Consider the following 17,974-nt stretch of genomic DNA (forward strand, 5'->3'; position numbering starts at 1 on the left):
AGCAGTCCTGTGGAAAAACTAAGCACATCCTTATTGTTTCCATGGGAACTAACAGGGTAATTAGCAGCCAGGTGCTGCTAATCCAATGTGCTACATTAACGCATCATCAGCAAATGTGAGCACCACAGCTGGACTGGCCATTGGGCGTACCGGGCATTTGCCCGGTGGGCCGATTGTGATTTTTTGTTTTTATGGGCCGATGATTTTTTTGTTTGTTTGTTTTTGTAACGGTATAAACAATGAAAGGTGATGGATTAGCCAATTGGTCATAATGGACTCTGAGGAGCTCGGATGCACGCTCCCCCTTGCTTGGGCAACGGCTCTGAAAGCAATCTTATCAAAGACAAACAGAAGGAAATAGTATTGAGGTGGAAACCAATGCGATTTGTCCCGGACCTCAGAATGCAAAAAAGACACAAAGCTGGAGTTACTCTGTGTCTTTACGGTGCGCACCTGCCTCTTCTTCTCTCATTGTCTGCCCCTACCTCTTCTGTTGCTACTGATCAATGATCAGCTGATCGGCTTTTCTCTCTTGTTTGTTTATTGCCCACTTTGCACCAGAAAGAGGAAACCAGCAGCACGTTTAAGCGTGATAAGCTGTTGTTAGAATTTATTTAATATTACTTTCTAGTATCAGCTGATGTTTGCTTGAGCCACAGCCGTAAAAGCTGCTGGTCATGATATCGGTTTGGATATCTGGTGAGAGGGAAACATGAAGATGAAACCAGGAGATGTCCTTACTGAATCATCAGAGCTGAACAGGTGATGGAGAAACAGGTTTACCTTTCAGGTGACATGAATGAGTTGAAGGGAAGTTATGAACTGTTTCTGAGAGACAAATAACACCAGGATCCTTTTCTAAGTAGCTGACAGCTGGTAACTGTGCAGGGGTGGATCTAGCAAAGTGTTGCCAGGGGCTCATGTAGGGCATTAAAAGGGAAAGGGGAGCACAAAGAAATACTTTCTTATTCTCATTTAAAATGTCTCACTTCTAAAAAAATAATTATCTGAGTCTTACAACCAAAGTGGTCATCTGATGTAAAATGTATTGAAATCATACATATACCAACAAGACAGTGCACATCACTGTCACAACAGCATTTGTTTTCATTCAAAGGCTTTATGGGCCGGTCTCTAGTCAAAATGCCCGGACCAATTTTTTGTCCCAGCCCAGCCCTGGTGAGCACCTCTTTAAAAGCACAAACGTCAGCATGTTAAATGTTAAAGTTAATTTTAATAGAAAACTGCTAAAAAGAGTTAACTTTCTCCTCCATAGTGGTGTGAGAGACAAAAAGTGACACGGAAAACAATTATTTATTTAACTTTATTGTTGCTGCTAAAGTTGGTTCAACAAGCAACTGAATTATGAGGTGCACTTAGTTTCTCACTCAGCATTTCTGCATTTTTGGCTCAGTGTTTGTCAAATAACACAACATGAGAGTACATTGAAATACAGGTTAAATTCTAATGAGTTTTAAAGTCAACATTTGGTATGACCACCTTTATTCTTCAACACAGCCACAGCCTCAATACATATTGACACCTATTTGAACATAAACTGGATTCACAGATTTTAGGTCTTGTTCTTGTATAATTTGGCGTGTTTCCGCCTTTTCTCCTTTGCTTCTTTTTTTAAGTTCAAGACATGTAAGACAAACTTTTTTTATACATACAGTACAAACTTTATTTTTTCTCTTTTAAAGTCCTGTAAAAACAATTTTTATAAAGCAGCTTTTACTTTGCATTTTAATGACTATTTTGTGTGTTTTCACTTTTTTCCAGTAATCTATCTGTAAAGCATTATGTAACCTTGTTTTATAAAAGTGGCATTAGAAGTAAAGCTTTTCATGATAATTAATAACTGTGACTAGATTTTCCCCTTATTGTGACAATACCAATACTCTAATTTTATATTTCCAAACTAATATAGAAAATGCAAACACAGACACTTCAGCGTGTCCTGGTTCCACAGGTAACATCTTGCATATCTATCATCCAGGAGGCATTTTAGTAGAATAATTACATCAGACTACAATCTACTTTTTAACTCTGATGTGCTAGCAATTTTTTTGGTCCAAAGGTTCCCTTATCTTTTGTCTTGTCTTCCTTTTCTCACCCCAGCCGGTCGCAGCAGATGCCCCCAGCTCCCTTAGCCTGGTTCTGCTGGAGGTTTCTTCCTGTTAAAAGGGAGTTTTCCCTTCCCACTCTAGTCAAGGTGCTTGCTCATAGGGGGGGTCATATGATTTTTGGATTTTTCTCTGTATGTATTATTGCAGGGTCTACCTTACAATATAAAGCGCCTCAAGGCGACTGCTGTTGTGATTTGGCTCTTTTTAAATAAAACTGAATTAAATTGAATTGAACTGAAAGGGTCCATCTACAACACAAAGTTTTAATTAATATGTTGCTGCATGGTTTGGGTAACTTGTTCTGAAAAACAAGTAATCCAGATAATTCCCACACTGAAATCTTTGTTGGCTGAGTGATTCTTTTCTGAAGTATTCCAAAATTTAGTTCCCAGGAAATCGTGAGGCTATGTACCGTTGTGTATGAGATTTTAAAAATGGTATTTAAGAACATGCAGCACATGAGTAGTGAAATTATAAAAGCATTAACATGACAAGACAGCGACTTCAGTGAATGCAGTACAACAGGGGTCCCCAATCCCAGTCCACGGGGGTCGGTGTCCCTGCAGGTTTTAGATGTGTCCTTGATCCATCACAGGTGATTTAAATGGATAAATTACCTTCTCAACATGTCTTCAGTTCTCCAGAGGCCTGGTAATGAACTAATCATGTGATTCAGGTGTGTTGACCCAGGGTGAGATCTAAAACCTGCAGGGACACCGGCCCTCGTGGACTGGGACTGGGGACCCCTGCAGTACGTGCTTGAACCCTGAAACAGGTTTATCGTTACTTTGGGATTCATTTTTAAAACATAAAAGTAGATGTTGCTGTTCCTTTTTGCACAACAAATCTATATTCAAGTATAATTTTTAAAGAAGTATAACTCATTCATTTTCTTTATTTTACAGCAATTTTGCCTTTTTTTTTAAAAGGGGGAGTTTGTACACAGCATCTTGCAACAAATTACATAATTTAAAATAGATAAACTAGAATACAGATAAAGAGTTACTTGGGAAAGCTAATAATTACCTATACCTCAATGCCTATGCCAACTGTATATATAGAAGTAAATGTGTAATGTAAAGTGTGGAGGAACTGGACAAAAAAAATCGGCCTTATCAGCAAACCTCCCCTGTGTACATAAAGATTAACCAAACAAAAGTTCTGGAGCCAGCGGTACTTCCATTAGCCACATCTCTTCACTAAGTTAAGTCATCTGTCAACTCACTTGAAAGGGCAAGAAGGCACTCCCACATTTCATAAAGGTAGGTATTACCCAGAAGGCCATTCAACTGTACTATGTACTCACAGTCTGAGGCAATATGTACTTGTGCTGTCAGTAAACTGAGAAAGGTTGGGCTTTGTCAACCTTTCTCAGTCACAAATGCTGGTCTTGCAGTCAGGAGTTGGAGCTATCACAAAATATGATATTTGCCATGATATTTGTATTTTTTAAAAACAAACAAACCAAAACTTTCACTCAGTATCAATTTTAGCTTATTTACAACATTGTTTATTTGGATCAAGATGCTCAACACAGAGGGCAATAAACCAGTCCAGTATGTGAACTGCTAAAGTGTAAAAAGGTAAATTTATTTTCCAAATAGTTTACATTGTAGAAAGACAAAAGTCCAACAATATCTCTAATCAGGTGAATGTCAAAACAAAAAATATATATTTATCTATCGTAAACCTGCAGTACTCAGTTTGGTGCTCTGTGTTAGGTCTACAAACTAAAGTTACTCATTTAGGCCAGCTACATAATACGTACCTGCAAGTTAAAGGGCAGAGCAGTGTGTTTTAATGAAGCATCTATTGTTAGATCAGAGCTCAGTGAACAGAAAAGTAACAATAGTAGAAATAAGAAGCCTGAGGATGAGAAGAAGTTAATGATTAGATTAAGAATTAAATCTGGAAAAGTTTGGTCAGCTTCAGTACTTCAGTCAACAATGTAATGGCCTAACTGCACTTATGTAAGTGACAGTAAATATGACAGTAAATACACAGATTCACGTTTGTTCCATCCTTCACTCAGATTGAAATCAAACTAGAAGCATTTCAGAAGCTCCTGCATAAAGTCTTATTTTTTCTTGCCTTATTTTGAAAATTCTGTCGTTCCTCTTCCTTACCAGAACTTGCATAAAAGTTTGAATTTTTGTTTATATTTAACAATTAAATGGTAAGAAAATGTTTGTGTTTTCAGTACAACTTCATGGTGATTTTGGTTTATGTTTCTAGTAAACTTTTTTTAATTATACAAAAAGATATTACTTGGAATAATCAGGTGGAAAAAAGAAATACCTGCCATTCCTAAAAGCTATTCATCCATCTTTAATAATCTGCCTGTCTGCTGTTATTATTTCAACATTTTCTCTCATTCACTCTTATCTTTCATTTTCAGTCACACATTAAGAAGTCTGACCTGCTGGCACATGCCCTAACCCTTAACTGCACACACGCACACATGCAGAAAAATCCCATGGGAATCAGTGTGTGGGTGTGTTTGGCTTGGCAAGCTCTGCATAATTTCATTTCTTCATGTTATGTAATACACAAAGAATAGAGGTGTACATGTGTACCTGAAGTCTAAAGAGACCAGGAATTGATGCCAAAACCTCTGCAACACCTTTATTTATTTATTCCCAATTTCATCACAGCATTTAAACACAACATTTGTTTGAACATATTTCACAAGTCTTTTGCACCACTTGGCAAAACCAGAGCTGAACTTTGCACACGTTCACGCACACGCACAACAGCTTCCTGTGAGTCCTAGAAATATGTCAGATTGCTCAGCCAAAACAATGAAAATGCTCGAGAGGATTTTGTTTTGCCCAAAGTTCAGCCTCTCAGGCATCTCAGATTCTCCATCCAGGAGTTCAAAGCAAAATCCTTCAGTATTAATGGCAATATCCTTTCTTTGTGGGTATGTCACATCATGTTCTTGTTATCAGAGCATGTTTATAGTAAATTATTCTTGGAGCCTCCTAGGTTTGGGTCACAGATTCAAGCAATAACTAAATGATGTTTGTTAATAAATGTAGTTTTGTGAAATCTTAATGCAAACAGTTACACAAACATTCTGATTTATACAATGGTGAGCATTCAGTTAGCATTAGCATTTGCAAAACGATCACTAGCTAACTTTGGCTAGCAGCAATCCTAATTTTATAACATATTAATTACATGGTATAAATAAGGAAAACCCTTGAAATGCTTTTATATGAAAAAGGGTATTTTTCCCACATTGCAAAGCTATGACATCACAAGAACTTGACTGGTCATTTGCAATTTTGATCCTGGACCAAAGTTAATGATGTAAACGCTATTAATGACGTTGTGCTGTGACAGTCATGACAGACTGGGGGTTTGTCTGGGATTCATTGCCCAGACTTCTCTAACTCAAAGAAACTAATACAAGATTCACTTCCATTTTAACCTAATCATTTATGTCTGCTATATCATCCTGATTATCTCACATCAGAGCAATTCAGTAGTAACACAGCCTATTTATCTTGCGCTGATGGATGGCATTACCTTGAGCTCCAGTAACACTGTGAGTAATCTTGGAGTCATTTTTGACCAGGATATGTCCTTCAGTGTGCATATTAAACAAATATGAATGACTGGTTTATTCCACTTGCAAAGCATCTCTAAAATAAGAAGCTTCCAAAATGATGCTGAAAAACTAGTTCATTTATTACTTCTCGGCTGGACTTCTGTAATTTTTAGGAGGTTCTCCTTAAAATTCCCTGAAAAGCTTTCATTTGATTCAAAATGATCTTGTGAGTGTACTGTATAAGGACTCTTATATTGGTTTATCTTTGCTGGCTTTCAAGGTTTCAAATAATCAATTGTATCTTAAAGACCTCGTAGTACTGTGTCATTTCATCCTCAGACTGTGGGCTTATTTGTGGCTCCTAGAATACTTAAAAGTAGAATGGGGGGGAGAGCCTTCTGTTTTCAGGCCCCTCTTCTCTGGAACCAGCTCCCAGTTTGGATTCAGGAGACAGACACCTTCTCTACTTTTACTATAAGGCTTAAAACTTTCCTTTCTGATAAAGCTTACAGTTACAGCTAGATCAGCTGACCTTTAATATTCCATCAGTCACGCTGCAGTCGGACTCAGCTGCTGGGGGATTCCCATGATTCATTGAGTGTTTCATCTTCATTTACCTGTTTCAGTCACTCTGTTTGTACATAACTCTGGATTTAATTATTAGCTATTATTAATCGCAGGCTCTCTTCCGCAGCATGTCTTTTGTCCTGTCTTCATCCCCTCACCTCCAACCAGCTGCAGCAGATGGCCGCCCCTCCCTGAGCCTGGTTCTGCTGGAGTTTTCCTGTTTAAGGGAGTTTTTCCTTCCCACTATCGCCAAAGGGCTTGCTCATAGGAAGTCATATGATTGTTGGGGTTTTTTCTGTTTTCTCTGTATTATTGGAGGGTCTTTACCTTACAAAATAAAGCATCTTAAGGCCTCTGTTCTAATTTGGCACTATATTAATAAAAATTGAATTGATTTGCTACTGTCTTTCAAATTGTACTGACTTTAAAAACTATAGCGCCACTGCAGACACCGCCTACTCTGAAGCTTGGTTTCAGATTTAACAGAAGTTAAAGCCTGGACTAAGATTATTAGTGCTATTTAAGCTTTACATAATGTATTTCACATGAGATGGCTGGCTTAAATGTTTTCCATAATGAAACGAGCACTATAAAGGAAAAAGATTCGTGTTTTTTTTATTCATCTTTATAATCATGGTCTCTCTGTTTTCTCAGTTTGATAGTAGTGTGAGTTTTACTGACAGAGTGATGCCTCTGTCATACACCGGCACGGCTCTGTAAACAGTGTCCTGCCCTTTCTCATTGTTCAACATGGGAAAGTATTTAAGAGTAGGAGTGAATCACACTGTCAGCTCTTCTGGTATTCAGTGTGTTGCTTATGTTCAGTTTCTGTGGAAAGAGTAAGATAATAAAGTCAGAGTCAACTTTACTCTGAAGTAAAGTTTAAAAACAAGTTTTAACCATCGTGTAAATGTTATACTGTGCCTTCTTAGGATGTTCATGCACATCTTAAAATAATTCAACCTAACAAACCTTAAATTATGACGATATAGATGCCTGTCTGGTAAGTCTCAATAGTTCAGTCTTAGATGGAGCTAAGCTAGTCATGTCTTAGTTATCTGACCAGTCTGGTAGATGTTTGAGTTTCAGGAAGGTTTTGCAATCCTCTTGAACTTTTATTTCCTTACTCACACAACTGACTAATCCTTCAGTCGTGCAGAGCTGTCCCTTACATATACCACAAGTCTATAAAAGGTTTAACCAGTCCTTCAGGTATTTGTCAAGTCCCTCAAGTTGCACACTTTTGACTTGAGGGACTTGCACACTTTTGACTGGTCAACCACACAATATATGTTTAATCCTTGTGTCAGCAGAGTTCACAGTTAACCAAGCCACAGTAGTAGCTAACACAAATCATTCTCAGTTCATCAGAAACTGATGACTGATGGATCCAGTTCACTTTAACTTGAGGGGTACCCCCTTTGTTCCATTTGTACAGGGTCCACCCTCAGTAAACCATCACTGTTTGGTTAACAAATAATATATATATATATGACAAAGTAGGTCTGTCTTGAAAAAGAGATTTTAATATTGTGAGACCTTTACTTGTAAAAATAAAGGATAACAAAAGCTACGTTCTGACCTTTTACAAATCTCTTGAATATTTCCTTTTCTGCTGACACACAGTTTCATCCTTTTCCAGAGTCCAGTATACAGATGATGTGATTTCCTGGCTGTTGATCTACTTATGATGACATCACAGAAAATTGGCAGGCACACGGATATCTCCACAGACCCTCAGACTCACCATCTGATAATGAAACTTACGTCAATCAGACGCGAGCAGACCCTAGAAGAGTCATGGACACAGAATCTGTAAGACCTGTTAAAATCTGCATGGTGACAATATGTAAAGAGTATAGTTAATCTGTTGGCACCTTCAGTGCTACTGAGTGGGCATCATGAGCTGGCCTATCTGGAAATTAAAAGTATTCCCAATAGTGCAAACCTGTCTGAAGTGGACTATCTATGTCTATCTGGCTTCAGAATGTGAGTCCAAAGTTCACGTGTAAACTGTAGACATTCAAAAAGTTTATCAGACACAGAACTATTTAAGCCCGTCGCACTTTTAACCACGACTTTATCATTTTATCGGCTAATTCAAACACTGGGTCATTGAGTGAGGGACTTGATTTTCTTGGTCAACAGCTGTTTGCAATCTATGAACGACAAGCTGTTCAGCTCCTTCAGAACCAAAATTAAAATTTTCCGCAGGAAAATGTGTTGTAATAGTTTCTGTGTAGATAACAGGTGTCATGAGAACATCACTGCTTAGACAAAAGATCACGTGTTTCACAAAATATGTAAGTTCTGGAGTGATTCTAAGTAATTTACACAGAAATATGGTGTGGGAAGTTATATAGATATACTTGTGTTGTATGGGGAGTACGGTCTAACGCAGGGGTGAATCACATGTCCCGTCGTGATTTGGAGCTTGGTGGGCCTGGAGCAGGTATAAATCCTCCCCGTGTGTGTGTGTGTGTGTGTGTGTGTGTGTGTGTGTGTGTGTGTGTGTGTGTGTGTGTGTGTGTGTGTGTGTGTGTGTGTGGGAGAACTCCTCAGGGAAGTCTATTAGTTTTAAAGGTGTCACTCAGGAATGGAAAGTAGCACATGGGCGTAGACGTATATCCCACGATCCTCTGGGACCTAGTTTTAATTTCACAACTCAAATGACACACACTGTTATAGATACATTGTTACTGACTCACTTGTCATCAATATCCTCTTCTTTCTTTCAGCTGCACACTTTTACTCTCGTCTTTCCTTCTACTTCTTTGGTTACCGTTTTCCTCCTCTCTGCCACCATCTCTTTCCACTTCACTTCCCCTTCCCTCGTTATTTCTCTCCCTCTGATGTACAGATGAACAGTTTGGACATAAATTTTCCCGTGTACATCTCTGTAACAGGCAGTAACTTGCATGGCGGGTGTACACGCTACGTTAATCTCCTCAGGCTTTACGGTACAGCTTTATTACAGCTTTTATGTGAAGGATGCCTTTGATTCATTATCTGAAACATTGCACAACTTCATACACTGCAGCACATTGAATAAATGTAATTGCAGAGACCTCAAACAATAGCAGAAGATGGACGTGTTTCAACCTTTAGGACATACATTAATCTACTTTTAGATGTTGAAAGACTGAAGAGAGTTTAAGTTTGTGTAGCCTGGATTAAAGGTAATTGTTTATATCAGATTAATCACACTTGTATCATCAGATGATTCAAGAAAAGACAAGTTTACACCAAGTAACACCCTCAGGGCCAATGTGAAATTGCATTGGCATAATGCTTTTACTTGATGGTCACTTAATGCTGGCTTTCATGTAACAACTGGTTGAGTATTCATATGCAGTCATATTCCCAGAGTTTCACAACACTGCCATTATAACCTGATATTGGTGAGTATTCCTCTGCTGGTACTTTCTTGTCTAATAGGTTTGCTGCAGAACCACTCTGCAAAGTCAATATATAGCAATGTCCCACTTGGTCAGTGCAAATTTGCAGGTCAAAGTTTGACGTTTGTTCAAGTTTGACCTGAAAGATCATGCTGTGAGATAAGAATTCTCCAGAAACAGGCGCTTCAGTCGGTTTGAGCATTCTGGTGCATCTAGTTTAGTTCTTTAAAAGCCTAAATGCCTTCTCCATCCACATTGAAAGTGTAAGTTTAATGTATTATTTGTTCCCTGACTGGTTCTTGGATGGAATTTCCACCTCAACCAATAAACATTTGCTTTATTGTTTTGTTTTTTGTTTTTTTATACTGTAGGTACAGTTTTATTTGATGTAGGAGATGTCTATTATGAAGATAGTACATGTGCAGTTTTTAGTGAAAGCATGAGGTTAAAACATGTATTAGATGAAAGTTATTGTTTGTCCGTTTCCTTTATGTCTTTTTGTTTTTCTCCTCTTTGTTACCTTAATGGGTTTTATGGGAAAAACATAAAATGCGTTGCTATGTGAGGACGGTGGTTTTCTCAGTTCACTGGGAGAGCTACAGGTCTGAAGCAAGAAAGCTACACTTATTAGTTAATCAGGGTTTTCCCTCGTCACTTAGCAAGTTGTGTTTTCTGCTATGGGACAATTTCCTGCACTCAGAACACGCTCCGCTGCCACAGGGAGACGTAAAGTGATACGTGCAGAGACACATTATGGGCCCCTTTACTTCCTCTGGTAAGTGCAACCATGATAAGAGTCTGGAAGTACATACTGTGGAGGCATTTGCAAACCGTGAAGACATTGCACAGCGAGGAGCACTTCTGGCTCTTCCTGCTCCACCTGCACCTGCCCTGAAAGGCCATGTGTCTCTAACAGTTCACTGGACATTATACGGGATTCATCGCAGCTGTGTTTTGCAGTCATCTGTCTCATGCACGTCTGGTCAAACACATACTGTATTTCAATCAATACAGTGGTCTACAATGGCTCCTTACATGATAGTTGCCCTCCCTTTCTTGAGGATCCTCCAGCTCCACTTTCCTGGCTGTCAGTAAATAGAACGAAAATTTTATCTCCAACTTTTATTTTCCCAAACAATGTACCAAAAAAGGAAGTTAAGGCATCTCTTCTAGGCTTTACTTCTTTAATCTTTGCTAAAATTTCCAGCCCCTCTGAATCACATTACACCTGCACAGGAAGAACAATGAAAGAAACCTGTTACTAGGAACTTAACTGACACTATTAAAAATGTTGTTTTTATTTCTAAAAATTGCCCACACTTTTCAAACCACTTTCAAATCCTGGAGAAAAAGTGATTTATTTAAATAATAATAAGACCTGCTGCTTCTGCCAGCTTGACACATGCACGCATGCTGTAACAGATGCCGGCTGCTCTTGCTGCCTTATTTGGTCGTTCCTGTGACACGCTGCACTGATACACGTGAGAGTTTCAAGACTGTTCCTTTCAGCCAAAAGATCACGTTTCAGTGCACAACTGCACACAGACATGGACACACAGAGCGTGCACGTAACAGCTGCTGCAAGCCAAGATATTTCTCCGGAAAAAAGATAGTCGAGAAAAAGAAACTAAAGGAAGCAACTTAGAAAGGAAGATAGGGGAAAAGGTGAAGGGAACAAAATTAAAGGAGAGGACAAAAGACAAAGAAGGGCCACTTCAAGTTTATTATATGCATGCACTTTAATTTTTTTGCATGTTATCTAATGTTAATTAAAATTACTCTGAGAGTCAAAGTTTAGATCCATTCCTAAACCAATACATTGCATGAAATGGCATGCAAAAAAAACAAAAAAACAAATATCAACAAAAAACACACAAAATGTGTTCAAGCGCTTTCATGATAGCAGGGTGTAGATAGAAAAGAAGGAAATCTTCAGCGCTTCAGCACAGCAGATGCAACCTGCCGTAAGACACTTTTTTCAACACAGAAAGCAATGAGCTTAACCCAAAGAACTGAAAAAAAAAAAACCATGGAAAAGGCTCATTTTAGTGCAGTGAAATGGCTGGAGCGTTATGTAGGTCTTCAAAATGCATATTAGCAGTATTCACACGATTGGCATTTGACAGCAAATTTTGTGGCAGTTGTTGCGTCAATTTTGATGAGACCAAGTTTCCTCAGTACACAGAAAGCATCTCCAGAAGAGGAGATAAAAGCAGAAAGAAAGATTTGATGTAGAAAGATTTGCTGCTTTTACTCAGTGGGAAAGGAAAACACCAAGTGACGCATCTTTACAGTGGGAGCAGACTCCAGACAAATACATACTTTCTTATCTTCTGTCCACAGCACAGCTTTCTCGCCTTCAGGGTGACTGCAGGTACAAACATAAAACAGAAAGATGTTGTGAAGCAGCTTCTCTATGCTTAACACATTGGGAAGCTTGAATGAATTATTTTTTTTAGTTTATCAGTACTTGTGAGTGTGCATTTCTTTCTTTCTGCATAAACCTTTGTCCAAGAGCAGTTTCCTGATGGTGGAATCTTGTGAGTGTGTGAGATGTGTCGAAGTATGTGATCAACAGTGAAGAGGATACAACCCACCAAAAGTAAAAATGAGAAAAGGATCCACAATGTAACCTGTCTACAGCTTCAGCTGGACCAGTGATGGTAACAGCTCTCAGAGCATCATTTGCCAGTAAAAGTTGGCTAATGCTAACTATTCAATTCAATTCAATTTTATTTATATAGCGCCAAATCACAACAAAAGTCGCCTCAAGGCGCTAACATGGTGACAAGCAAGCTAAAGAGGCACCTGGAAACCAAACATGCCTTCAGAGATAAACTAGATTTACTTCAAAAAAAGCACTGAGTTTCATGCAGAGACCCTTGGGCTGTGAAAATGGAAATGAAGTGGTAACAAAATATCATGCTATATCTATGGCCTGTCAAAAATGGCTTTGTCTGGCAATACAATCAAAAGAGGAAATGATGGCATGTCTGATGACAGAGGCTATTCTGCAGATATGATGGCCAGACGTGCAATGGAATTTTGGCTTTCTTTGGTCTGCATGGCTCTAATTTGGTCAGTGTTAGTTTAGACCGTTCAGTACACATATACACATGTATGTTCATCCACACTCGCAAAAGTATTCCTTTCACTTATGCTTTTCAGGAAAATTTTCTACTCTATATGAACGACGGCAGTCTTGATTAAATTCATGAAATGACAGAATTTTTCTGTTTTTTTCTGCATGGAAGAACCCTTCCATGACATTCCTGGAAATCAGTGAGTGGGAATTAGATAATGGATGTAGCAGAGGAGCACACTGCACTCTCCGGACATCAATCACCATATAAATGTCAAAAACAGCTGAGCTTGCGGCACACATTCAAACCCACAGCGGTGCACACTCACACACATGCACACGCAGCAGATCGATGAGCAAACTGACAACACGGACATTTTTAGATACATAAACACAAGCGAAGAAACAAGCAGGAACACACATCGCCTAGCTCTTTCACGTCAGGTCATTTATTCACATAAAGCAGACACGTGCGCGAACACAAACACATACACACGGCTGGCCTGCGCATGCTCCCACCTCTCAGCTGCTTTCAGCAGATCGCTGGAATTTCAGAGTCAGCAGGCTTGAAACAGCAACACATTCAGCTCTGGATAACAGTAAAGTGTAGCATTGTGGGTTACAGTTTCAAAATCACTGCAATGGCTTTTATTTTTGCTTTTATTTAGATACATCCAAGATATGTTTTGAGATTTATGATGAAAAAATGGTTTTGAAACATCCACTCTTCTAGCATAGAGTGGATGTTTCAAGCCGAAATCTGCACTTACATTAACAAATTATTGCAAGCTTGCGTAAGCTGCATACAAGCTCCCAGCGATGCCTGTATTTCAATCTGCTAATGACATCATTTGTAATATGTGATGCTGCAACCATTTTAAATGTCTGTAAACAAGGTTACCAAAATAGTCTTATGAAAATCCGCCCTTGGGTCTCAGTACAAATGTGTTCTGTGTTTTCCTGTGGGAGGGAAGCTGAAGCCTGCAGACCACCACAGGATACGCCAGGACATGCCCAGTTTCTGTCAATAGAGAGAGACAGAAGGAGACCCTGGTATTAATTAAGCTCTTTTTGAGTTGAGCGGAGAGAGAGAGGGAGACAAAGAGGGAGGTCTCGCTTGTCTTTTCCTTTCGGGCAACTCAAATTCAAGTCACAATACTGTTAGATCTATAAGCAGTAGTCAAATATAGACATCATCTGCAATCATCTATAATTATACTGTATATATGTATATATTAGGGGTGCAACGATACACAAAATTCACGGTTCAGTTCGGTTGGTGTCACGGTTCGATATTTTTTCGATACAAAAAAAAATGTTCATGCCTTTTTAATTTGTCATTTATTAAAATTATAAATATATATTTTAACTCAAAAGTACAGTTTTTAAATTTAACCCTAACCCTTGTGCGTGTTTTTTATTTTGACAGCGAATACGCACCTGCGGACCACTTATGTGCAGCCCTGGTTATTTAGCTCGTCATATTGCAGCCACAGAAATTCTTTTGTCCATGAAACCATAAAGCTGCACTTTCTTTTTGCCTTATTGTCGTGGTCTGGGTGGTTTTCCACAGCATCAGCTCCTCCCCACTGGGTGGAGTCTTTGTTGCTCCTCACCTGATGGCAATCGTACCAGCAGTATTTATGACCGGTGCACTCAACTGGTCTTCGCCAGATTATCTGCCAACTTTAGTCAGTTCTCGGCCTCACGTCCATTCCTTGGTGACTAATCGTGTGTGTTAACCGAATCTCTGTTTTTTCTCGTCAGCCTCTGAAACCCACCTACCAAGCTCTCCTGGATACCAGTTGCTGCCTGCCTCCCTGCATTGCATGCAGCACCCGCCTGGACCTCTCCTGCCTCCCCCCTCCACGCAACCCCCACCTGCAAGCTTGTAAGACAGCTCAGTGTACTATCCTTGGATTCACTCGCAAACCTCTGTGGGATTCCCCTGACTGCTCTGTCCTCTGTTTCAGTGCCCTGGCCCGCCACAGTTTCCCCTGCCCAGTACCTGCACCCAGTTATCCCTGTCATCTAGTTATCACCACAGTATTTTTCTCTCGCCTCAGACACCTAGTTTATGTTCATTGATTCAGTCTGCACTTTCTGTTAGCCTCTGAGCATTGTAAGAATAAATCTCTTTTCGTTACACCTCACCCCTGGCCTCCGGTTTTGAATCTGCACTTGAGTCCATCCCATGTCCACGGGCCACTGCGCCTGACACTTATAGTCTGATTTGTCATAACTTCTCCTGCTGCTTTTACACACGCACTCACATAAGCTCAGCGATTCTCTGCACGATCAACCTCTCACATGTTTAAGCTTGCTGCGGGAGATTTCACTTGTCATGTTTGCGTAGTAAGCTAACAATTAATAAGACGATGTCAGAGGAATTGGTGCGCAAATTATCACTCACCAATCAGTGCTGTCGCTCTCTATACACAGTTCGCACGATTGCAAATTGAAAGCAAAAAAACAAGCGCAAATTCAAACACGATTTCAATATGTCACATATTGGCAGTGGCTCACCGATGCCAATGACATAATTACCCAGCTACATTTCTGAAAGAATGCAAAAGCATTGACATATATTTTTCCTACAATAGCCCGACGGGCAGGGCAGAGATAGATTTTGGTAGCCCGACTGGAAAAATCGCTAGCCCCAGGACGTCGGGCTAGCGATATTGCGAGCCCTGTATCTGATTGAGGAATCACTCATCTTTGGAAAAGAGAGTTTATTACAGAGAAATGTCTCTTTCCAAAATAAAAGCTATACTATCCGCTTCTTCTGGGCTATATTCTCAGCAGCATAAGGAGAATCATGTGCTAACAGCTGTCTAAATGACTCGGCTAAAGTTAGTAGCATGCTTGCTTTTTTTTTGTCTGCTTCCACTTGTCTTTGCACTAGGATGATGTCGGCGTAAATGTGCAGTCATATTCGTTGTGTTCCCACTAGTGCTTTCAGGTTAATCTCGTTGAAATGACCTTAACGCCACAACACGGCAAATCTCCGTTAACGAGCTACCGCCGATCGCCCGTGCATGGGGCTAGACGGCCAACACGTTAACAAGCTAACTGCGCTAACACACTAGTTCCCACCCATGTAATTGAGCATTGCGTGGCACATCCAACATACTGTTTTACTTTAGTCCATGACTCGCTTACCTTCAGGGTCATACGTCACATGAAAACCAAAATAATTCCAAACGCCAGATCTGAATGAGGGTGGGGGAGGTCCATGTTGCAAGGAGAGCTTAACTTCTCTCTCGCTAGCTTGCCCTGCGCTCTTCCTTCTGACTATGCTGTCTGTGTTGAGCGCTCAGTGAATCTGCGCACAACAGTGCAGCCTAGGCGGAGTAGTCGAATGCAGATTCACTGAGCGCTCAACACAGACAGCATCGTCAGAAGGAAAGTTGATAAAATAAATTACAAATGTTGTATTGTTCGATACATATGCGTACCGAACCGAAAGCACTGTATCGAACGGTTCAATATCGATACGAATATCGTTGCACCCCTAGTATATATATGTTTTCCTGTGTAACTGTATTTAAATATCGCTAAATTGTGGACCAAAATGCAGACAAACCTCGACCTTTGGGGATCCCAAGCTGTACTCCATGATGTTCCATAATCTTCAATTTTATTTTGCGTGACAGGTATATTCATGGCTCTGTTCATCAGACAGAAACACAGACAGTCAGAGAGAAAAGACACATGTCTGGGCATGACTCGAAAAAAGAGAGACCCTCTCTTTGTTATGAGAGGGACAGACGGGATAATCGGAGAGGGTGGGAGGAGAGAGAGAGCGACAGGAAAAACTGCAGATGAACTCTTCATTGTCTCTGTCTGACACGTGTGCGTGAATGAAGACGTGGATGAGAAAGAATCTCATTAAACTGTTTAATATGCCACCTTTTATTTCTGATGCACAGTCTGGCTGAATTATCGGGAACAAAAGAAGTCAGCAGTGTTGTTTCACTGACCTCGTATGGATGTGAAGAACTGACCTTGCTTTTTGTGTTTGTGTCACTGGGAGTTAAATCTGGGGGAAACACGCAGAGGAAAAGGAAATTTCTCTACTTATTTGTCTGTCAGATTGAAGGAAGGAAGGGGTTCGACACGATAGATATTACAGGTCAAAGGTCATGGTCAGGGTTTATATTTGGATATGAGGAAACCTTCACAGGGATGCCAGAGTCGGGGATTCCCCTTTTGCTGATCTAAAAGATTTAGATCAGATTATACTTTTTTTCTGACTCACTTCTAAATTATCGAAGTGGAGAAGTCACTTGTGAAGACACGGTGTCAGACTGTGGAATCTTTGGTCGTGTCAAAAATAAAAACAGGATATTCTAAATTTCTGACTGCACGTGTACTACCACTGCTCTTCTGTGTCCCCAGGGTCGCTGCCAGCAGACAAGCCCCAGGGGCATCGCTGTGTGTCGCTATGTTCACGACTGTGTCTACACTTTGAACTCGCAAGGAGTTTGTTAAATACTCTGTTTTTGTTGTGTTATTGCTTTAAAAAATCTACATCATGCAACGCCCGCTTCAGCTGCCGAAAACCAGTCCGACCTTATCGAGATGAACGTAGCACTTGAAAACTTATTAACAATGTATCTTTTCTCCTAGTCTACCAACAGCAAATGTAATGAAGGCAAAGTTTCCAGTCAGTCACTGTAAGTCGGTTAAAACTGTAAACTGCCAAATTGTTTCAACACATTGGAAGATATTGTAACACTCATAAGGAGGCCCAATAACCTCAAACGTTACAACACGCAGCCCACAAGTGTTACTTGTGCACACTGCTTGCAGGTCTCTGGGTTACTGGGTAAATGGTGCAGTTGAAACGCTAAAACCAGTTTGCTGTAGCTTTGTTGTTTGTGTGTTGCTGCAAAAGTCAGAGGAGATTCTGAAGAAAGATAGATCAAATTTTAAGGCGTGTGTTTGATTAATATCTCTCTCTCGCCTAGTGAGAAAGAGGGAAGTTTGGGAGAAGTGGCAATTTTTTTCTCTCCACTTCTGGATAACAGAAAAAGTCCAGCTGGCAGTTCAACAGGTCATTAATTGTTATTTCCTGGAGAAGGGGGGAGCTGTTCTACATTGGTGGGAGCTGCAGCACCTTTATTAAGGTGTTTCACTGGCTTTTGTTTACAGTTTAAACTTTTTTTTTTTTTCATATATGTCCGTCTAACCTGCACTGTAAATATGCTACACTAAGCCAGTGCTGAACAGACGCTCT

General features: G+C 40.0%; 2 long non-coding RNA genes across 5 annotated transcripts; one reads left to right on the plus strand and one right to left on the minus strand.

Moving 5' to 3' along the window:
* Nucleotides 1–6,842: 6,842 nt before the first annotated feature.
* LOC145428676 (uncharacterized) lies at nucleotides 6,843–16,481 on the minus strand. Of its 4 annotated transcripts, XR_013908994.1 has the most exons (6): nucleotides 16,319–16,475; nucleotides 13,634–13,753; nucleotides 13,252–13,321; nucleotides 11,973–12,018; nucleotides 7,835–8,041; nucleotides 6,843–7,080 (listed from the first exon to the last, which is right to left on the minus strand). It is a non-coding gene; the product is annotated as an uncharacterized LOC145428676 (long non-coding RNA). The 4 variants fall into 4 exon arrangements; XR_013908992.1 differs by lacking the exon at nucleotides 13,252–13,321 and having other exon boundaries at nucleotides 16,319–16,481; XR_013908991.1 differs by lacking the exons at nucleotides 13,252–13,321; nucleotides 16,319–16,475 and adding an exon at nucleotides 15,895–16,039.
* On the plus strand, nucleotides 14,372–14,885 carry LOC145428677 (uncharacterized). Its single transcript, XR_013908995.1, has 2 exons — nucleotides 14,372–14,623; nucleotides 14,706–14,885. It is a non-coding gene; the product is annotated as an uncharacterized LOC145428677 (long non-coding RNA).
* Nucleotides 16,482–17,974: the final 1,493 nt, after the last annotated feature.

The sequence above is a fragment of the Astatotilapia calliptera genome, chromosome 5 (genome assembly GCF_964374335.1).
Source record: "Astatotilapia calliptera chromosome 5, fAstCal68.1, whole genome shotgun sequence".
NCBI lineage: Eukaryota > Metazoa > Chordata > Actinopteri > Cichliformes > Cichlidae > Astatotilapia > Astatotilapia calliptera.